Raw genomic sequence first — 23,787 nt, 5'->3', positions numbered from 1 at the left:
AAACCAACAACAGAGCCAACAGATACAGCAATGATATGTACACAATGCAATGAAGCAGGTAAATATTGAAAAATAAATAACTGTACAAAAGAATGAACACCCAATAAACAAACAACCTACAAAAGCTAGGAGGGACTCGCTCAGGGAAACCAGGGTCCCCAGCAGAGTCGCCAGCTGTCACAACCTGAAAAAGGAGATGCGAAAAAACAACCGGCGAGAAAGAAATGACAGAAGAGTCGCCACCGTGCGTTATTTATCCCAAAGGAGGGAAAGGAAACGCTCGAAGTAAACCTGGAAAAAGGAAAGGAAAAGACAAGGTCTTGCAACCAAATCTTGGGTTCGGGAGTCGATTATGCGAAGGGAAGGTATTAGCACCCCTACGCATCCGTAGTACTCTACGGGATCCACTCTTGTTGTTCTTGTCTAAAGGGTGTGGGTTTATCTAATGTACTATTTGTGAAAAGAGGGGGTCAAAAGAAAATTACTCGCATGAATATCGCATCCACTGCATACGTATCTCATTTGGATATGAGAATCAGAGTCTTCGTAGCTCGACTGCCTATGGGCTAAAGAGGAGTGTGCTCGCTAAGACATCGCGTCTTATGCCTACGTATCTCATCTGGAATGAGAATCAGAGCAAACCGTAGTTCGGCTAACTACGGGTTAAGGGTTGTGTTTTTTAGATGAACGACGTTACTACGCAATCTACCGGATGCTCGACCTTTGGAGACTTACTCGCCTGTAGTAGAAGGAGTTAACATGTTCTTAGGAGAAGAAAAATCAATGAGTTTGTTTGGGTTTTAGGAATGCTCATGCAAAAAAGGAAGTCCTAGACGAAGGAACAGTGCTACCTTAATTGACATGCAAACGAGGGACTATACGAAGCCTAGCAATCCTATGGGGAGACGATCACACCATACAAAACAAACATGCATAAAGTAAAATGCCACCAAGGGGCTCAAACCTACATGGGTAGGGCTTTAGTCAAGAGGGGTCATATCAACCTCGACAAACAAGCCATGGGATAGGTAATCAAATGGGCTCTTAACCACTAACATTGAACGTCAGGGTGAGAAGATCAAAAGGGTAATGAGGATAAGACCTCATAGCTCTTAACCCTGGACAGGGTGAGATCATGACAAAAAGTGGGGATTCAAAAAGGTGGAACCCTCTCCACTGACTGACCGGACAAAAGATCTTGGGCTTTTGTTCTGAAGCTTCGACACGTAGTGCGAGCATAAAGAATGACACACTGAATAACGGGGGATTGATTACTAATCCCTTTTATCTGTCAATTTCCTCTTTAGGGAGGTCTTTAGCACTGATGCCTCCTTTTGGAGGTCTTTGGGCACAAAAGTAAACAAACAAAAGAAAACATTGCCTCCTATCGAGGTCTTCCAGCTAAGAAAGCGGTAAAATGCGGGAAAGATAAAGGAATCAAGAGGTCTACCACACGGATAAAGATCCGAAGTAATAACAGCTAAAGAAATAAGAAACCCAGAGATCTCTCGAGCTGGCACCATCAAAGAAAGTCAATACAGGTAATCGGAATAAATCTCCAAATGGTATCCCACAAATAAAGTGGAATGTCAAGCAAGCTATCCTTTCAGGAGTCATGTGAGCCCTCACAAAAAACTCAACAAACAGGTTAGAGTGACAAGACGGGGTGCAATCAAGAGTTGCCCCAAATCAAAATGTAACCACATGAAACATGCCATTAAAATTCACAAAAAGAGCTCACAAAAAGCAACCAAGTGTAGGAGGCCTAAACCTCTTGTCAAACACATGCATCAAAAGGGTATCAAAATTCAAAGTCAGGGGGCAAGGATCCACACATCAAGACATGACATACATACTAAAACATGTGCCCACATGCAAAACCTAACGATATCCACTCTTCCAAATTCACTCATAATACCTCATACATTCATAAATTTTAGGTTGAAAGTATAAAGTAGTGGAAATAGGGCATACCTGATTGGGGAGGATCGATTGAAATTGAATTGCACTGTTGGCTTTGCAGAACAATCTTAGGGTTTATATGAGAGGGAATTGGTTCTTTGCAGATGAGTTCCCTTCAGTCTCTTGAGGTTGCTCTGAATTAGTTAGAATCTCTCTAGGGTTTTTCCACTGAATTTTTTTTAGAATTTATAACCTGATTTTCGTGGCTTTGTGGGCTCAAATGAGAGAGGTCCAAGTCCAAGATTTTTCTGTTACTTTTTATTTATTTATTTATTTATTTATTTATTTATTTATTTATTTATTTATTCGCTTTTTTTTCGTTTTTTTTTTCAAAACGCGTGGGCTTCGCCTAGCGAGCATGACAGTTCAAGAAATTCCTCTGAGCGTAGGTGATTCTGGTGGCTTTTCTTGGGACTCGCTAGGCGACCCATTCTGCTCGCCTAGCGAGCATGACAGCTCATGAACAAACTTTAGCTCCTTCAAGATTAACGTTTTGACTGATGAATAGACCCCATTTGAACATGTTGGAAGTATCTCAAGCCATTCCCTTGTGTTGACTGATCACCCAGATAGGACCCACAAAGTGTCTTGGATGATATTCAAGCTTCTTGGTTCTAATTCCGATTGACATGATGAAATGCAATATGAAATGTTAAATGACCTAAAAATGAATGCATGAATGAGGGGGGGGGGGGGGAAATTTTGGGGTATTACACTAGGTAATTAACAAAGTCTGCATACCATGGTACGTTACTTACTGCTAAGGAATTTTGGGAGTGCTCATGAGGGCCTAGGTTATCGTCTTCAATGGTTTCTAGTCTAGCTATCAGTCCATCATATGCGAAATCATCATTTATGGGTACTAAGTCCGGTTTTAGATGTTCTAGCCTAGAAAGGTGATCAGCTACTACATTTTCAGTGCCTTTTTTATCTCTTATATCTAAATCAAACTCTTGTAGTAACAGAATCCATCGGAGTAACCTGGGCTTGGCATCTTTTTTACTTAATAGGTAACGAATGGCAGCATGATCAGTGTAAACTATAATTTTGGCTCCTACTAGATAAGATCTAAATTTGTCTATAGCGAAGACTACAACGAGTAATTCCTTTTCAGTTGTTGCATAGTTGAGTTGGGCAGCATCTAGGGTTCTACTGGCATAATAAATTGCATGTAATTTTTTATCTTTCCTCTGTCCTAGAACGGCTCCAACCGCATAGTCACTAGCATCGTACATTATCTCAAAAGGTTCTGACCAATCAGGGGGTTTCATAATAGGTGCTGATATTAATGCTTGCTTTAAAAGATTAAATGCGTCATTACATTTTCCATCGAAAATGAATTCAGCATTTTTCATTAAAAGTCCAGTTAAAGGTTTAGTTATTTTGGAGAAGTCCTTGATAAAACGCTGGTAGAATCCAACATGTCCAAGAAAGCTTCGGACTTCTCTGATAGTTTTAGGGGGTTTTAGGTTTTCTATAATTTCTATCTTAGCTCTATCTACCTCTATACCTTTTTCGGAAACTATATGTCCTAAAACAATTCCTACGGTTACCATGAAATGACACTTTTCCCAGTTTAGCACGAGGTTCACCTCCACGCATCTCTCCAGGATTTTCTCAAGGTTAGCAAGACAATTGTGGAAATCAAATCCGCAAACTGAGAAATCATCCATAAATACTTCCATGATGCCATCTAGGTAATCTGCAAAGATTGACATCATGCAGCGTTGGAAAGTAGTTGGGGCATTACAGAGGCCGAATGACATTCTTCTGTAGGCAAAAGTTCCATAAGGGCATGTAAAGGTAGTTTTTTCTTGAACTTCGGGGTGGATAGGTATTTGGAAGAATCCAGAGTATCCATCTAGATAGCAGAAGTAAGAGTGTCTGGCTAGACACTCCAACATCTGGTCTATAAATGGTAAAGGGAAATGATCCTTCCTGGTTGCTTTATTTAACTTTCTATAATTTATACACATCCGCCATCCTCCTTCTGTTTGTTTTGCTACATGTTCGCCTTTATCGTTTTGAACGACTGTGATGCCTCCCTTTTTAGGTACTACATGCACATGGCTCACCCACTTACTATCTGAGATCTGGTAGATTATACCTGCCTCAAGTAACTTAAGAACTTCTTTTTTAACAACATCACTCATTATAGGGTTTATTCTTCTTTAATGTTCTCTGGAGAGTTTTGAATCTTCTTCGAGCGAAATCCGATACATGCATACGGATGGGCTTATACCTTTCAGGTCAGAGATATTATATCCTAAGGCTGAGGGATATCTTCGTAAAACGTCTAAAAGTTGGTTTATTTCCTCTTGGCTCAAGGTAGCACTGACTATAACTGGACGGTTCATCTCTTCATCGAGGAACTCATATCTCAGATTCTTAGGCAGTTCCTTAAGTTCTAAGGTTGGTTTCTTAGGGCATGACATAGGATTTGGGGTAAGGGATAAACATTCGTAAAGGTTATCTAAGGCATAACATGTGTCTCCCATCACAGGTGCCATAAGAAATTTCGAAAGTATAAATTCTATTTTCTCGTCACCTACCTCCAAGGTCAAGTTTCCTCTCTTGACATCTATTATGGCTCCTGCAGTTGATAAGAATGGTCTACCTAGAAGGATTGGTATATCATTATCCTCTTTGATGTCCATGACAATGAAATCAGTAGGGATAAATAACTGACCTATCCTAACAGGGACATCTTCTAAAATGCCTATCGGATACTTAACAGATTTATCGGCTAACTGAAGTGACATCTTAGTAGGCTGTAATTCTCCTAAGTTTAACCTCTCACAAACTGCTAAAGGCATTAAGCTCACACTAGCTCCTAAGTCTAGAAAAGCTTTTTCGATGACATGAATACCCAAAAGACAAGGAATGGAGAAATTTCCAGGATCTTTATCTTTTTTGGCTAGTTTATTCTTAGAAATGGAATTACATTCCAAGGGTTTCGGATCGTCTAGTCTACGTTTGTGGGTAAGGATGTCTTTGAGAAACTTTGCATAAGAAGGTATTTGGGTGATGGCTTCTGTGAAAGGGATTTCCACGTGAAGTTTTTCTATAACTTTAATAAATTTTTGATATTGGTTATTGATCTGGGTTTGTTTGAGTCTTTGCGGATATGGTATAGGCGGTTTATATGGCGGGGGTGGTACATAAGTTTTATCTTTAGGTTTTTCTCCTTTTTCTTGACCTTCATGGTTTTCAGATTCCTCTGGTTCCTTTACTTCGTCTGTGGGTTTGGTATATTCCTTAGAAGTTTTGGGTTCACTCAATCTTGGGTTTGGTGGCTCATCATAAGCGTTCCTACTTCGTAGGGTAATAGCATTGGCTTGTCCTCTCGGATTCTATTGAGGTTGTCCAGGGAACTGTCCTCCAGGTGTGGTTTGGGGGGCTTGGTTTAAAGCTACCTGAGAGATCTGGGTTTCAAGCATCTTGGTGTGAGTAACTATTTGGTCAACCTTGGTTTCTAACTGGGTAATCAGTTCATTAACGTGAATATTTTGGTTCATGAACTCTTTGTTTTGTTGGGTTTGAGCAGTGATAAAATTTTCCATAATTTTCTCAAGGCTCGGCTTTGGTGGTACAGGTTGTATAGGTTGATTTGATCTTGGGGATTGATAGCCAGGTTGTCTCGGAGGTGCATTATTTTGGATAGGGTTATTGTTTTTATAGGAGAAGTTTGGGTGATTCCTCCATCCAGGGTTATAGGTATTCGAATATGGGTTCCCTTGGGTGTAGTTCACTTGCTCAGAGTGGGTTTCGTTTAATAGACTGCATTCTGCAGATTGGTGTCCTTTGGTTCCACATATCTCACAATCCGATGAAACTGCGGCTACAATATTTAGGTTTATGCATATTTGCTCGACCTTAAGGGCTAATGCGTCCATTTTGGCTTGCATCATGTCTATAGAGCTTAGTTCATGCACTCCTCCTTGGACTTCCTTCTTCTCGACTGTCGCTCATTCGACTCCCCATGATTGATGGTTTTGAGCCATATCTTCGATGAGGGCACTAGCTTCAAGATAAGGTTTGTTCATCAGAGCACCGCCTGCGGCAGTGTCGATGGTCATCTTAGTGTTATAGTGAAGTCCATTATAGAAGGTTTGAATGATTAACCAATTTTCTAAACCATGATGTGGGCATGCTCTTAACAACTCTTTATATCTCTCCCAAGCTTCGAACAACGATTCTCCTTGGTTTTGGGTAAATCTAGTTATATGGTTTCGAAGAATGGCGGTCTTACTCGGGGGAAAGTATCTAGCAAGGAATACTCTTCTAAGGTTATCCCAATTCGTAATGGAATTGGGTGGAAGGGAATCTAACCATGATAGGCCTTTATCTCTGAGGGAAAAAGGAAATAATCTTAAACGGATTGCCTCAGGAGAAGCTCCATTGGTTTTAAAAGTGTCTGCTAATTGGAGAAATATTTTTAAATGTTGGTTTGGGTTCTCAGTAGCGAGACCTGCGAATTGTCTCTGTTGCACTAGTTGCAACAGGGAGGGTTTAAGTTTGAAATTATTATCTAGGATGGTTGGGTTTACTATACTAGAAATAGGTTCTTCGTTGGATGGTTGGGCGAAATCTTTAAGAGGTCTTTGGTTCTGATCTTCGGCCATAGCTCTCCTAATTCTATGGAAAAATAAATGTGTGCGAGCGTAACGTTCAGGTTCCGCCAGAGGGTATACTAAGCTTCCGGTGCTGCGAGTTCTTCCCATTGACCGGCGGGTAATAACCTAAGTCTAAACGATATAACAACAGGGTACGAAATTTGACGAAATTGATCCCGGACAATGGCGCCAAAAACTTGATGCGTACTTTTCGCAAGTATACAAACGCATCAGAGTAATATAAAAGATTGTCGAATCCACAGAGACCAAGTGTCAATCTATCGTTATCTATTGTTATGGTGTTTATCTAAGGTAATCAAAATAGGGGTTTTTAGAGTGTGCAATGAAAAGTAAAGTATTAAATTAAATTCAATTAATAAAGACAGACTCGAATGTAATTCACATAATCAATTAATAACCCAAGTACTTGCTAATAGAACTACTTATGGGCAGTGTTTCCTACTTTGAAAAGAACCAATTTAACAGGAACTGTTACTTTCGCGTATTCAGAACCGAGTTGTACTCCCTAATCAAACCCTCTTATTGTCACTTATAAAAAGGCGCGCATTGCGTTAGAGTAGTAAACCTATTTTTAAGAAATATAGTATCTTGACTAAGTTGAAAAGTATTTTAACCTGGATTTCTTAACCAAAAGAGGTTCTCACGAACCAGACTCTAAACTTATAAACGCGTCCGGAAATAGTTTTAAAATCACTTTTCTTTTTAAGTTAAAAACTCCTAATGAACTAAACAAAGCGCTTTCGCTGTTTTTGAAATAGTTAAAAACAAGTTTAAAAAGACGTTTGACGGCTTTCGATCTTACCCAACGGAAATTAAGTACGGGAAAAATTAAGTTGAAAGTCAAAATAGCCCTTAAGTGTTTCTACGAACAATTGTACGGATTATTGGTTCAATTACGATCCTTACATTCTAACCTTATAGGTTTAGTTAGACATGGTAAAGTAAAGGTGCATTTTAATTTAAATAAAAGTAGTGCGAGTGCGGAAAGTAAATAAAAGTAGTGCGAGTGCGGAAAATAAATAAAGTAAAGCGAGTGCGGAAAATAAATAAGTAAAGCGAGTGCAAGAAATAAATAAAGTAAAGGCAGTGCGGGAAATAAATAAAGTAAAGCGGGTGCAAGAAATAAATAAAGTAAAGACAGTGCGGGAAATAAATAAAGTAAAGCGAGTGCAAGAAATAAATAAAGTAAAGACAATGCGGGAAATAAATAAAGTAAAGCGAGTGCAAGAAATAAATAAAGTAAAGACAGTGCGGGAAATAAATAAAGTAAAGCGAGTGCAAGAAATAAATAAAGTAAAGACAGTGCGGGAAAATAAAATAGATAAAGGCAAAGTAATAAAAACCTGCTCCAATCGGAGGGTTGAATAAAATGTGAAGCGGAAATAAAAATGGCGGCAGGATTAACTTCCTTCCAAAATGCTCCAAACTCGATTACAGACTCGATTACAAACTCGATTACACAATTGTGGTAACACCCCAATGCGAAGCGATTACCACTTTAAAATACTGAATATATGCCTAAGTGAAATTAAGTTTGCTCTAAGCTTGCCTCTGCTCTAAGTTTGGGTGATTAAACAAATGAATTTGAGTCTCTATTTATAGGCAAGTAAAATAATGGAAATGACAAGGATGCCCTTCAGTTTGAAATTGGGAGGGAAAACTTTCCTTCTTGTGGCGCCCGCCACAAGTCCATGGCGCCCTCCATAAGGCAAAATTGTGGCGCCTTAGTGGAAGTAGTGGGGAACGTGGCAGTTGAGGGAAGTTGAGCTAGGACACGTCATGGCAGGGCCCATGGCGCCAGCCTCAGTGGGAGCCACAAGTGTAAAATGCTGAATTTTAGGGTTTTTAGCTCGTTTTCACTCATTTTCTCGATCGGGGCTCCGATTAAAATAAAAACCTAAAAACAAAGAGAAACATAGTAATAACACAACAATACAACTAGAATGCATGCGAAATCGGAGTCGAAAATACGGTGAATTTCAGTGTCATCATGCACAAAATAATCATAGTAGATTCACACATCACAATCATGCACATATTAACATGCACCAAAATATCACGTATTCATATTTCACCCACATCACGATCAATCCCCAACCACAAAAATCATACAAGAGTATCCATCAACCTTTATTTTCTATTATTTCACTATTTACCCAACCTTTACTATCCTCTCAATTTCTATTAATTCAATTACCTAATTCCCGCCCAAAACTAATTAAATCAACACAATTCACCACAAATGTCGTCAGGTCAAACACGTAATAAATCACATAAAATAATTATTTAAATGATTTAACCAAATAAATAGTTAAATAAAAGGCTAATTAAGTCGGGGTATTAGACTGATCATCAGGAGCAGGCTTCTTCAAAGTCGGATCATTAGAGGTTGACTCCTTCAGACTCTGATCTTCGAACGTTGACCTCTTCAGAAGTTGACTTCTTCAAAGTATGGTTTTCATCTTCTTATCCATCAGATTTTAGTCTTTAAACTTATCTTTGGATGTTCAGAGTCAGAAACAATACTTTGATTCTATATGAAATTTTAGTTTATGGTCTTGCCCACTTGAACAAACATTAGTATATCCAATTGTTCTTTAAATAGTTTGTTATCATCAAAACCTAAGGGATAAGGGACAAACCAATTTTGTTCCAACAATCTTCCCCTGTTTGATTATGACAAACATAAGTATTTAAGAACAAGGGTTGATAATTTGATTAACTAGTAGACTTTAGAGTATGAGGTTGTAAGCCCGCCCCCCCCCGAGTCAAACAGTCCACATGATGAGGTTTTGTAACACCCCAAAATTTGCCCTCCTCATTCATGCATTCATTTAGCATTTCATATTGCATTTCATCATGTCAATCAGAATTAGATCCGAAAAAAAAAAAAAAAAAAAACGAAAAAAAAAAATTTACAAAAAAAAAAAATAAATAATAAAAAATTTTGGGTTGTGTGCTCGGTCAGCATGACGAGTCAGGGTTACTCTGCTGAAAGAGTGATTTTTATTGTTTTCATTTATTACATGCATAATAAAGTCTTACACTTTGCCCAAGGTGTAACGGCTCATTTGTAGGGCCATCCATTTAGTTACATTTCGCAATTATTTTTATCATCAATAAAGGACGGTTTTTGCAAACAATTTTGTGTTCTCTTTCTTTCAGTTTTTTTTACTTTTTACAAAAAAAATGGCAATGTTTCTTTTTTCGTTTTTCCTTTCTTTTAAAAAAAAATCTCTCATTCTAAGGTAAAGCATGATCCTCCATCATGCAGAGCCGACCACTCGGATCTCACTGCTAACGACACTGCTATGGCCAAGTATGACTTCGACAATCCTATCTATCAAGCCGAAGAAGGGGCTGAGGAAGATTGTGAATTGCCTGAAGGGTTAGCCAGATTGTTGAAACAGGAGGACCGAGCTATTACACCTTATCAGGAGGTGGTTGAGACCATCAACGTTGGTACCGAAGACGACAAGAAAGAGATCAAGATCGGGGCAAGTCTACAAGCCGAGAGGAAAGACCGTTGATCATGTACTTGACTGTGTTAGAAAGGTCAATGGGTTGTGTGCTCGGTCAGCATGACGAGTCAGGTCGAAAAGAGCATGCAATATACTACCTTAGCAGAAGTTTACCGACTGTGAACAAAGATACTCATTGCTCGAGAAAACTTGTCGCGCTTTGGCATGGGCTGCTCGCCGACTAAGACAGTATATGTTGACTCACACGACTCTATTGATATCAAAAATGGATCCAGTCAAGTATATTCTTGAAAAGCCAGCACTTACCGGAAAGGTTACTAGGCGACAAATGATACCGACAGAGTACGACGTCCAATACACTTCACAAAAAGCCATCAAGGGAAGTGTCTTGTCAGACTATCTTGCAGAGCAACCGATTGATGATTACCAACCTATGAGGTTTGACTTTCCTGATGAGGACATCATGTTTCTCAAATCGAAAGATTGAGAGGAACCACTCCCGGAGGAGGGGCCTGACCCTGAATCCAATTGGGTTATGATGTTTGATGGGGCGGTCCACGTCAATGGTCGCGGAGTTGGTATAGTGTTGATCACACCGGAAGGGGGTTCATATGCCATTTGGTGCCAGAATAACTTTTCCCTGCACCAACAATGAAGCCGAATACGAAGCTTGTATCCTAAGACTTGAGGAAGCCGTCAATATACAGATTAAAACCCTGGATGTATACGAGGACTCAGCTTTGGTCATCAATCAAACCAACAGGGAAATGGTGCTATGCTGGAACTACGTACCCAGAATTGACGTATCTCGGTCAGAGACGAATGAAGAAAGCATTTGGTCAGAAAGTGCGCTCTCGGGGGTATCAAGTCGGTGAATTGGTACTCAAAAGATTTCTTCCTCCCAACACAGATCACAGGGGCAAATGGACACCGAACTATGAGGGTCCGTACGTGGTTAAAAGGATTTTCTATGGCGGAGCTTTGACGCTAACAACCATGGAGGGCGAAGGATTCCCGTCCCCTATTAACTCAGACACAGTTAAAAAAAAATAATTCGCATAAAATAGACCTGTTGGACAGTAAAAAGAATAGTCCAGGCAAAAACGGGGCATCCCGACGAACCAAAAAAATAAAATAAAGAGGTTCGGGCAAAAATTAGGGATATAAAAAAAGAGTACACCCGGTGAGTCAAAAACCCAAAAGGGCGGCTCAGGCAAAAATGGGTATCCCGGTGGATTGAAAACCCGAAAAGGGGGCGATCCAGGCAAAAGTTAGGGAATAAGCGAATGACTGTGATCTGAGTTCATCAGTGTTATATCACCGTTTCATTCAATCCGGCAATCTTCAAAGGTTAAAGATCAACTAATCATCCACTTCAGAAAGCAAGATGAGCAGAGCGTCTTGAGGACATACGAGCCATAGCAGAGTCGAAACTCAGTGGGACCCCGTTTCCACATTGTCATTAGGATAGTTCTCTTTTTATAGCGATCACCTCTTTTCAGGGATCAGCTTCCTGATACCCTCGCCTATTCCTGGCACAAATTTTCTCCCCATTAAGAGTCGAATAATTCAGTTAAAGAGCCTCTTTATTTTTCATTTATCAGTTTGTTTGCAAAAATGTCCGAATTTTTGATAAAACATATTGCATATGAACATAATGGTGGCTTTTGCAGATGATTTGCACAGGAAAACATTTAAAATTGCTTTGAATGTGCTTAATCCCGAACGGTGAATTCAAACCGAGTAATTCCCCCGAGGCATACGTGTATTTTTGGTTGCAGGTCACAGGAACCGGATGCCAAGTCATGAATCCTCATCCCTAAGCGGTTGACAAAGTCTCTCCTCAGCAGAGCATGTTCCCCAACAGAGTTGACAGTATCCAGACTGTCTATCCCCAGTAGAGTTGACAGTATCCAGACTATATATCCCCAGTGGAGTTGACAGTGTCAGACTGTATCTTCCTAGCAACAGCGGAGTGGTTGCATACCCAACGGACAAGAGGGTGGTGTTCCCAGTGTTCATCTCATCCCCAGCAGATTATTTTTAACAGATTTGTTAATCCCCAGCTTGAGGGCGATTAGCAAGTTCATATCCCCAGCAAAGGTCGTTTCCTACGACATTTCCCCAGGAAGTGTTTTCCCCACAGACTCTCCTCACAGAGCCTAGCCGAACAAAGTTTCCATAGTTGATACTCCCCCCGCAAGGTCAACTTTTCAAGCAGCCAATTTATTTTTGGTGGCTCATTGGTCCCGGCAGACGGATCATTCCCCACAGAGCATTCAAGGATTGATACAGCGATCTGTTCCCTACCGGAGTTTGCTTCCGCAAGCAGATTTCTTTTTACACCATGCATAACATTTGCATTTGCATGCATATCATATCAAGCATACACATAAGCTGATAAACAGGTTCTTCCAAGCAGACTGAAGAATTACTTTACAACCAAGGTCATGAGATCCAGCCAGAGGATCAAGCGTGAGTGATCCAGCCTGAGGGTCATTTTGAAGATTCAGCCTGAGAATCGTTTTCCAGTGATCCAGCCTGAGGGTCATTTTGAAGATTCAGCCTGAGAATCGTGTTCCAGTGATCCAGCCTGAGGGTCATTTTGAAGATTCAGCCTGAGAATCGTTTTCCCGTGATCCAGCATGAGGGTCATTTTTGAAGATTCAGCCTGAGAATTGTTTTCCCAAGAGTCAGCCTGAGGCTCAATTTGAAGATTCCCCAGTGAAGTCTCCTACAAGCTTTATTTCCCCAGCAAGTCTAATTGAGGAGTCGTTACAACATGTTCTAGCCCGAAGAATATGTACGAAGCCCAAAAGTGGAATATTCTCGAAGCTGCATATTTAATATGAAGGTTGGGTTTAGATTTCAAAAGAGGGTCAACCAGCGCATGCCTCAGATGCGGGATCCTAATGACGGGAATTTATCATCAAAACAATCCAGATCTAGCCAGAAGATCGAAGTAGATTCAGCCAGAGAATCGAAACAAAGGAGATCTAGCCAGAAGATCGAAGAAGATCTAGCCAGAAGATCGAAGTCAGGTCTAGCCCGAAGACCGGAAATAGATTCAGCCAGAGAATCGAAACAATTCAGATCTAGCCAGAAGATCGAAGTAGATTCAGCCAGAGAATCAAAGGAAATAGATTCAGCCAGAGAATCGAAACGGAGGAGATCTAGCCAGAAGATCAAAGTCAGGTCTAGCCCGAAGATCGAAAATGGATTCAGCCAGAGAATCAAAGGAAATAGATTCAGCCAGAGAATCGAAACGAAGGAGATCTAGCCAGAAGATCGAAGAAGATCTAGCCAGAAGATCAAAATCGTATCCAGCCCGAGGATCAAAATTAATATCCAACCAGAGGACTAAATTGAGTATAGGTTCAGCCAGAGGATCGAAACTCCAGATTAAGCCAGAAGACTGATTCAGATCAAGCCAGAGGATCGGAAGAAAAATAAACAGCACGGTGTATTTCCGCGTTTTTGTGGTGTTCTCGGAGCGTAAATTTTCGGTCTATCTTTGGTATTCAATCACAGCTCACCCCGTTTGTCTGATAAGCTGTTCGCTTTCATCCTACTCGGGTTAACTGATGATTGAATAGGGGCAGCTGTAACACCCCCAAAATTTGCCCTCCTCATTCATGCATTCATTTAGCATTTCATATTGCATTTCATCATGTCAATCAGAATTAGATCCGAAAAAAAAAAGAACGAAAAAAAAAAAAAGAAAAAAAAAAACGAAAAATAAATAAATAATTTTTTACAAAAAAATAAAAAAATAATAATAAAAAATTTTAATTAATTAATTAATTAATTAAATAAATAAAATATAATAAAATTTTTTGGACTTGGACCTTTCTCAAAAGTCCACTAAACTACCAATATTAGCCTATAAATACTAGAGTTTCATTGAAACAAAAGCCACACAGAAGAGGAGAAGAAAGAAGAGAAGCAAAATACTCTGAGGTTTCCTTGGAACAAAACCCTGAGGAAAAAGATAGTGAGAGAAGACCTAACGGAATTCAGAGCAGCCTCCAAACCCCGAAGGGAACTCAGCTGCACAGAATCGCCTCTGCCTCACATAAACCCTGAAGATTGTTTTGTAAACCTCACGGGTGCAACTCAATTTCAATCAAGCTCTCCAATCAGGTTTGCCTTTATTCCCATTACCTTTTGCTTTGAAGTTGAATACTCTGAATGTATGAGGTATGATGGATGAATTTCATTAGGTTTTTCGCCCATGGGTTTAATATGTATATGAATGTATAAACAATGCCTTGAATGTTTAACCGTTTAATTTTTGAGTGTATGCCATAGGGTTTGAGGTTTCTGAAACCATACTGTTATTCATGAAAAAAATGCTTATGGTGTTTCACTAACCCTTTTGTTGAGTTTTTGTGAGGGCTCACATGACTTTTGCAGGGATAACTTGCGTGGTTTCCCACTTTATTTATGGGATAACCCCTGAAGGTTCATTCCGATTACCTGTACTGACCCACTTTCTTTGATGATGTTAGTTTGGAAGGATCTCAGGGTTTCCCATTCCTCTAATTGTTGTTACTTCGGATCTTTATCCGCGTGGTACTTTTACATTTTTCCCGCATTTTACTGCTTTCCTAGCTGGAAGACCTCGATAGGAGGCAATGTTTTGTGTTTACCTCAAGATACATGTTTTGTGTTTTGTGTTCGTATCCCTGCAGGTAGCGCGGTTCCTTCATCAAGGACTGCCTTTTTGCCCTCGAGCATCCCAAACCCTAAAACCCAAAGCAACACGTTAACTCCTTCTACTACAGGCGAGTAAGTCTCCAAAGGTCGAGCATCTGGTAGATTGCGTAGTGACGTCGTTCGTCCAAAACCCAATCCATAACCCCGTAGTTAGCCGAACTACGTTTTGCTCTGATTCTCAGGCCAGATGAGATACGTAGGCATAAGACGCGATGTCTTAGCGAGCACACATCCCAACCCATAGGTCAGCCGAGCTACGAAGACTCTGATTCTCATATTCAGATGAGATACGTATGCAGTGGATGCGACATCCGCGCGAGTCATTTTCATTTAACCCTTTTTTTTGGCAAACAGCACAAGATAAACCCACACCCTTTAGACGAAAACTACAAAAGTGGATCCCGTAGAGTACTACGGATGCGTAGGGGTGCTAATACCTTCCCTTCGCATAACCGGCTCCCGAACCCAAGATTTGGTTGCGAGACCCTGTCTTGTCCTTTCCTTTTTTCAGGTTTACTTCGAGCGTTTCCTTTCCCTCCTTTGGGATGAATAACGCACGGTGGCGACTCTTCTGTCTTTTTCTTTCGCCGGTTGTTTTTTCGCGCACTGTATTTTTCAGGTTGCGACAGGTTTGAAAGCTCCCCTTAAGTCATATCCAGGTTTATTAAATTTAAACAATTAAAGAACATATATAATCTTTCAGAATTTAAACAAGATAATAACTTTCAGATTTCGGGTGCTTAAATACTTCTCTATCTACTCCCCCTTTTGTCATCAACAAAAATAATTGAAGAAAAAATATAAAAGCTACTAAAGAAAAATATCATTTAACCAAAGAAAAATTAGGCACACCAAAAAAATGAGCAAACGCTGCTAAAAAAACAACTTTTGTGATTTTATTAAATGTGGATAAAAATAATTTAAAATCATATTTGATTTCCCTTAAAAAAATTGAGAAGGTGATAGAAAACTGGCTAAAATGGTGGGAACCAACTCTTCAATTTTCAAGACGGTCAAAACAGGTCCTGACAGTTGAGAATTTGAGAGGAATAAGGCATTCAAGGCTGGGGAGATGTGCTTTGAAGACCACAAGTACATCTTTTTCCAATGTCCATTGGTGCACAATAAATAACACTGATTTTGTTTCATCCCAAACTCTCTATAAAACATGTCTTCTAAAACCATCAAGGTCACATATAATTCCATCTATCTCTTTTCATAACAAAAAGACATGAGTAAGTCATCCAAAAATTCAAAGGAGAGATCTTCTAAGGAGGTTGGCAAGGTTGTCAATGATGCTGAAGAAAGGAAACTCAAAGATAATTTCAAAAAGGCAGAAGGTTCAAAGTCAAAAACTGGTTCATCTTCAGGAGCTTCTAGAGTGGGAAGCATATCAGCCTCTAAGATGAAGAAACTTAAGAGGAGTCAAGATCCCATTTTTGACTTTGATTCAGATGGCGATGAGGACTGGATGAACTACCTCAAATATCGTGCTTTTTATCCTGAAGAATTTGGAGATGAGTAGTTTTTGATGTGCATCTTGTTCCTTAAGAGAGTAACTCGGGATTTATAGTAATTTCATATTGATAATAATAGATCTTTTCCCTTTGCATCTATTTCTTTTGTTGCTAGCATCCATTTTAGTTAAGCCATCAAGAATAATGTTTTAGAGAAGTTTTTCAACCATTTCAACCAATTTTATGTGTTAAAAGATATAGTGAGTATTAAAATAATTTTAAGTTAAACACCCATAAAATAATTTATTTAAGGAAAATTAAAACACGATTTAACTTTATCCAGAGAGGAAATTCCCAAAGACGGCACAACCATTTTTGGAAAACTAAGGAATATGTATGACATATGTCATACTCCTTTGATTAAGCAAACATGATTGGCTAGATCCGCTAATGTAGTTCAGAGATCAGAAGGTAGAAAATTCTCATAGAAGTTATGGCTAAGGACCTATTGAACCATAAAATCTTTTAAACCAGAGAATTAACTGAATCAGAGTCTAACAACTTAGAAAGAAATAGAACAAAACTATGAAATACAAAGAAGTCTGTCATACCTTAATTTTTAACCCTAAGATCCCACATCTCATTTGCATCTTTTACATGCAAACATGGTCCCATCTTGGCCCTTCCCTTAACCATCCTTGGGTTTGCTTCTTGCAGGGATCACCAAGCACCTCTTTTTTTTACCTTTGTGTTTATTTGATTCATTGCTTATTTAAGCACTAATGAAAATATCAAATATATTTATTATTTATCTTGATTTTATTATGCAAGGTATGGCTCCCCAAATCAAGAGCATCTCAAAGTTTTGTTGCTTACTTCTCAAAGAAAGTCAAAGGTTCATGTGTTTATTTTCATGCCTTCTTCAATAAGAAACTTCAAGCTTTGGGCAATTTAATCAAGAGGTAATCAAGGAAACCTTATCTTGAGTCTATATGATCACCCATGTGCTTTGAAATACAAGGAAAATCTAAGTGCACAAGCTTGTTCCAAGGAGTTTGACCTAAAAGTCAATATTTTGAAGTTAAAGTCCCAAGGATCACAACTCCTCAATTCTCAACATTTTTGAATGCCCCTTTTTGCATATGACTCTTCTAAACATCCCCTACAACTTCTCTTTACATGACACGAGCGAATTATTCTTGGAGGATCATAAAAAGTTTGGAGACATTATAGGTCCTTTGTGGACTTCGTGAAATTTGACCTATTTTCAAGTGACTTTTTGCCAACTTTCAAAGATCATAACTTCTTCAATTTTAAAACATATGGAGCCGAGTCTTTTTTCACAATGCCATTAGTGATAACCTCTGCAAGTTTGCTTCAAGGACTAAGGTCAAATTATGCTTGGAAGGCGATGAGTTCATTGGGACATTATAGGTCATTTTCAGCCATGAAGCATTCAAATTTTTATAAGTTATGGAACCAGTATTTTATGCCAAATTCAACACACCATAACTTTGTGCTCGAGCATCCAAATGAAACCTTTCCTGACTCATTATAATCTTGGCCGTGATGTTAACACATTGCAAAAAGAATGGGATCAAAAATCCTCTTGAGTAGGATGCCCCATTGAGTTGAACATGGTAAAATTGAAACTGAAGAAATCACCATTGCTCGAAATTTGATCATGACTAAACTCAATTCCAAGCCAAATTAGCAAGTGTTTTGGTCCTAAACATGTTTAACCAAATCTCCAGAAGTTAATTGACACTTAAAATACATCATTTTCATGAGTTTTGAGGAGTTTCAAGTCACACTTTTCACACACTTGGATCAAATTCGTTTTGCACGAATTCAACATCATTCCACATGTATTTGGATCCAATTACATTTCCTATAAATAGAGGAAGATTTTTCCTTCATTTGCAAGCTTTTGAGAGCCAAGAAACCCCTACTGCAACTTGAAGTTTTTCCAGAAAATTCAACTACCGTGTTTTGAGTTTCATCTTGTTTCAATCCATTTTCTTGATTCTATTAGCTCCATCGCCATCCTTTGAAACTTTTGCAACAATTCTCAAGCTCTGAGACCTCCTAAAGTGTTCTAACCAGATCGAGCTTCATCAACTTCTGATCACCATCTGGATAAGGTAGTTATGAGCATCATTTAAACTCAAATAAGTTACCACAATGTATTCCTTCACTCTCAGATGCTTTCCCTTAACTTATCTGGTTTTGATTGATTGTGTTCATCATTTAATTTAATTTATCATGCTTTGCTTGTTTCTGAAACTTCTTTGAAATTCCCTTTTCTCAGTTCACATAAATGAATTTGAGGCATAAGGTTGAATTCGGGATGAGAAGAGGATTACAATGGTGGTGGTCTTTGTAAGACCCCAATTTTGACCCTAAGATTCCTCATGTCATATCATCATTTGCATGGGCTTTGGGATCACACATTGGTAGCCTCCTTACCCCTCATTCATTGGGTTTACATTGGGAGAGATCACCAATCATATTTTATTGTATCATAATTTTGTTTTTCTTTGTCTACTAACCAAAATTACCAAACATATGTCTATGTATAACTTTATTTCTTTTATAGGTAGTGTGTGCATCCACCAATGCCTCATCAAACTCACAACTAAGGTTTGACCCTCAGTGCAAGGAGATTAATCAAGAGATGGTTTAAAATGGTTATAGACATCATATATGGAACCCCATGTTCTTCATTTATCATTTGGATCAAGAAAACATCAAGAGTTTGAAGCTAGTTTGCATTGGAAACCCTAATTCATCTGGGTATCTTGTGAGACTTCCTCAACAAATTTCTTCAACAACTGGTCCAATATATCAAGGGATATTTCATTTCACATCATATTATTCATATATGATCCTCCATGATTCCAAAAGATCAAAATAACTTCAAGTTTGCAAGTTGGTTCAAAGAGGTTGACCAGAGGAAGTCAACTGGTCAAAACTGGGGTTGCCTAGACCCTATCTCCTACAGCTTTTGTCATATGAAAATGATTCCAAGATAAAAGTTACTCCTTATGACATTACAAACAACTTTCATGTTTACATCAAGATCTAGTTTTTTATGGAAAGTCATTTGTTATGGTGGAACATTATAGGTCATTTTGTTTGTGCCCTAGTTAGGAGACCAACTTCCAAGGACCATAACTTGCTCAATTTTTATGAGATGAAGGCCATCCAAGTTTCATGATCAATTTCAAGATGCCTCTCAAACTTTTATTCTTTGAGAAATTTCAAATTCAACATGCAAGGGCATGTGCCAAGAGAAAAGATTATAGGTCATTTTGGGCCATTACCATTGAACAAGAAATTTTTCTCAACTTCTAAAATGCACAACTCCCTCATGCTAAATCCAAATGATGTCAAATTTATGACCAAATTGAAGAGGGGTGAAAGAGATACAACTTTGGTAAAGAAGCCATTTTCATTTGGAGCTCATATCAAAAGTTATTCAAGGTGGAAGAAGTGGTCATTTGACTTTGTACTTAGAAAATTTTCAACTATGTTTGATTTCTCCAACTTCCACCTCAAAATTCATCATGATCCAAGCTTTAAATGGAAAAGTTTTCAACATCAAAGATGTTCCCCTTGATGTCACTTTTCCAAAAAGTCCAAGATCACTTCATCTAGACAAGATTTGAGGGACTTGCGCATGGTTCCTTTCATAGGTTTGTTTTGGCAAGTTTTGAATTCGAACAATCATTTCCTATTGCATGCTTACATGTTATTGCTTCAGTACTCACTGTGTACGAATTGGAGTTGAATTGCATCATGAATTGGGCCCAAATCATTGCCCATGCATCCATGCACCAATGTTACTAATTTTTTAAAAATTTCAAAGGGTGAAAAACTGAATTCCATTGCCTATATAAACAAGTGCATTGCCTCAAGATCATCACACGCACACCTTGCCCAAGCTTTTCCAAGTGATCTCAGAACCTCACACCATAGAATACCTTGAGGATTTCTTAGAAATTGAGTTTGAATTTCACCTTCTGTTTTGAGATTCAAACTCCAAGGATTCATTGCCTTTTTCATCTCAATTGGTCACACCTTCTATTTTGAGATTCAAACTCCAAGGATTTATTGCCTTTTTCATCTCAATTGGTCATCGCAAGCAAGTGGAAGAAGAACCAAGCAAATTCAGATCAAGATCAAGCCAGATTCAAGCTACCCGAAGGTGATTTTTCAAGAACTTTGAGCTGTCGATTCTCTCTTATTTCTTCACTATTCTCTTTGATTTTTGGTTGGCTGAAGTCCTACTAATGTAGGCAACAAGATTGAGTTGCTTTGAGGTCAAATCGAAGCAACTCAGATTATGAACCTCAATTTTCAAATCCATGTATCTTTCAATATACTTGGAATTGGATAAAATGGAGGTCAGATTCGAGCTCCTGAGCATTTTTCCTTTAAAACCATGTCCCTTACTTTTCATTTTTGTGGTGGTTTGTGGTGGACCAATTCGACGAGGTCCACCAGAGAAGATGATCGGAGCTAGGGCTCCGGTGGTATGGTGGAATTGTCCAGACCATCTGATCATATATCCACGTTCTAATCTTGACCCTTGCTTTTGAATACCACACATTGTAATACCCCAAAATTTACCCTTCATTTTTCCTGGAAAAAAAAACGAAAAAAAAATGAAAAAAAAAACGGAAAAAAAAAGAGTTAAAAATAAATAAATAAATAAAATTAATTAAATAAATAAATAAAATATAACAAATTTTTTTGGACTTGGGTCTCCCTCATTTGAGCCCACTACTCACGAAAATGAGTCTATAAATACCAAAGCTTCACTTGAGAAAAGGGGAGAAGCAAAATACTCTGAGGTTTCCTTGGAACAAAACCCTGAGGAAAAAGATAGTGAGAGAAGAACTAACAGAGTTCAGAGCAGCCTCCAAACCCTAAAGGGAACTCAACTGCACAGAATCACCTCTGCCTCACATAAACCCTAAAGATTGTTTTGTAAACCTCACAGGTGCAACTCAATTTCAATCAAGCTCTCCAATCAGGTTTGCCCTATATCCATCATCTTTATGCCTTTAATTTGAATGCTCCAAATGTATGAGGTATTATGGGTGAATTTGATACCCTTTTGATGCATGTGTTTGACAAGAGGTTTAGGCCTCCTACCCTTGGTTGCTTTTTGTGAGCTTTTTTGTGAATTTTGATGGAAATATTCATGTGGTTACATTTTGATTTAGGGGCAACTCTTGGTTACCCTATTTTGTTTCTCTAACCTGTTTGTTGAGTTTTTTTGTGAGGGCTCACATGACGTTTGCAGGGATAACTTGCGTGGTTTCCCACTTTATTTGTGGGATACCCCCTGGAGGTTCATTCCCATTACCTGTACTGACCCACTTTCTTTGATGATGTTAGCTTGGAAGGATCTCAGGGTTTATCGTTCCTTTAATTGCTGTTACTTCGGATCTTTATCCGTGTGGTACTTTTACATTTTTCCCGCATTTTACTGCTTTCCTAGCTGGAAGACCTCGATAGGAGGCAATGTTTTTGTGTTTACTTTATGCAGGTTCCTTTGTCCAGGGTTAAGAGCTATGAGGTCTTATCCTCATTACCCTTTTGCATGCGCGTTCCTACAATGCAAACAAACCCTTCATTGATTTTTCTTCTCCATAACACACGTTTACTCCTTCTACTACAGGTGAGTAAGTCTCCAAAGGTCGAGCATCCGGTAGATTGCGTAGTAACGTCGTTCATCTAAAACCCACTCCACAACCCCGTAGTTAGCCGAACTACGGCTTGCTCTGATTCTCATTCCAGATGAGATACGTAGGCATAAGACGCGATGTCTTAGCGAGCACACATCCCCCAACCCATAGGTCAGTCGAGCTACGAAGACTCTGATTCTCATATTCAGATGAGATACGTATGTAGTGGATGCGACATCGGCGCGAGTCATTTCTCTTAACCTTTTTAGTAAATAAACACATTAGGTAAACCCATACCCTTTAGACAAAAACCACAAAAGTGGATCCCGTAGAGTACTATGGATGCGTAAGGGTGCTAATACCTTCCCTTTGCATAACCGACTCCCGAACCCAAGATTTGGTTGCGAGACCCCGTCTTGTCCTTTCCTTTTTCAGGTTTACTTCGAGCGTTTCCTTTCCCTCCTTTGGGATGAATAACGCACGGTGGTGACTCTTCTGTCTTTTTCTTTCGCCGGTTGTTTTTTTCGCGCACTGTATTTTTCAGGTTGCGACAGCTGGCAACTCTGCTGGGGAATCTAAGAAGTTGACCTCTTGCTGGTCCATCTTCCCTAAGCGAGTCCCTCCTAGCTTGTTTGATTTCTTGTTTATTGGGTGTTCATGCTTTTGTACATTTATTTACTTACTTGCTTGCATTCATCTGCTGTATCTGTTGGAGCTGTTGTTTGTTTGTTGGGATGGGATGTTCTACGAGAGATAAGCCCATTACCCAGGCTTGAGTGTACACACAGGTTTTAGAGTGGATGATCATGAGGCTTGCGTGGCATGTTGCTACGTTAAGTCGTTCGTGAAGAACCACACCCAGACGAGGTTTCTCTTGGATATATTATGTCCTACGGATGTTCCGTAATGACATGATGTTCCTTTAGAAATCGTCGACTCTGGTGACCATTTCCCGAGAACTCAGTCGAGGCCTCTCCTCCGAGACGTGATTATGTTAGCTCTGGTGGGCGCATTCTCGCTGATCAATCCGAGGACCCCGAGACTGGGAACTTTCTTTAGGATGTCCTGTTGAGGGGAGTCAGTGGAGGTCTTTTATCCCGTAATAATGCCAAACCTTCAGTGGTAAACGTATTATTCGCGACTGAAGGGCTGAAGTTGACGAACTTCTGTTCTTAGAACCTACCAGTGAGGGGCGGGCTAAATTCAGGAAACCTTAACCTCTAACCAACCCGGTTTTCTGGAGCAGAGCTTTGATCTTGTATTATATTCCTCAGTGGTTTTCTCTTCAGACAGTGTAACCCGACAGATGTTCAAGCAGATACAGCAATCCTGATTGACATACCACTGCACTGCATTCACATCATCACATCATTTGCATTCATATCATTTAACACATGTTTATCCATTTCAAGGGGGTTTACATCTTCTTCTTGATTCCAGTCGGAGTTTTTCTGGTTCTCTTAAGATGGATATTGGCAGAAAGAGACTTGTCGCCTACAAGTTTCCGGTGGTCTGTCTGGAGCCCATCCAACAGTTGATGCAGTTAATGGATCCTGGTTCTCTAGAAGGATTCCGAGAGGATTACGGTCTGATTCTAAGTTTCGTCACGGTTCTTTCCAAAGATCAACATGACGCCCTATTCACACTACTACAGTTCTATGACCCTCCATTGAGGTGTTTCACATTCCCGGATTATATCTTGGTCCCAACTCTGGAGGAGATTGCCAGTTTTCTTAGAGTTCCTATCAGGTCACAGTTATTGTTCTACAGTTCTGAGTTTCTGCCCGATCTCAGCATGGTTGCTTCAGCCACATATTTGGAGGAATCAGTC

The 23,787-nt window shown here is 39.3% G+C and overlaps 1 non-coding gene across 1 annotated transcript; it reads left to right on the top strand.

The window, feature by feature from the left end:
* Positions 1-6,096: 6,096 nt before the first annotated feature.
* Positions 6,097-6,203, top strand: LOC127090092 (small nucleolar RNA R71). Its single transcript, XR_007791625.1, has one exon. It is a non-coding gene; the product is annotated as a small nucleolar RNA R71 (small nucleolar RNA).
* The last annotated feature ends 17,584 nt before the right edge of the window (positions 6,204-23,787 follow it).

Source organism: Lathyrus oleraceus, chromosome 5, assembly GCF_024323335.1.
Source record: "Lathyrus oleraceus cultivar Zhongwan6 chromosome 5, CAAS_Psat_ZW6_1.0, whole genome shotgun sequence".
In the NCBI taxonomy this organism is placed as follows: domain Eukaryota; kingdom Viridiplantae; phylum Streptophyta; class Magnoliopsida; order Fabales; family Fabaceae; genus Lathyrus; species Lathyrus oleraceus.
Note: the sequence above shows the minus strand (reverse complement) of the source record. Positions and strands in the feature narration are given on the sequence as shown.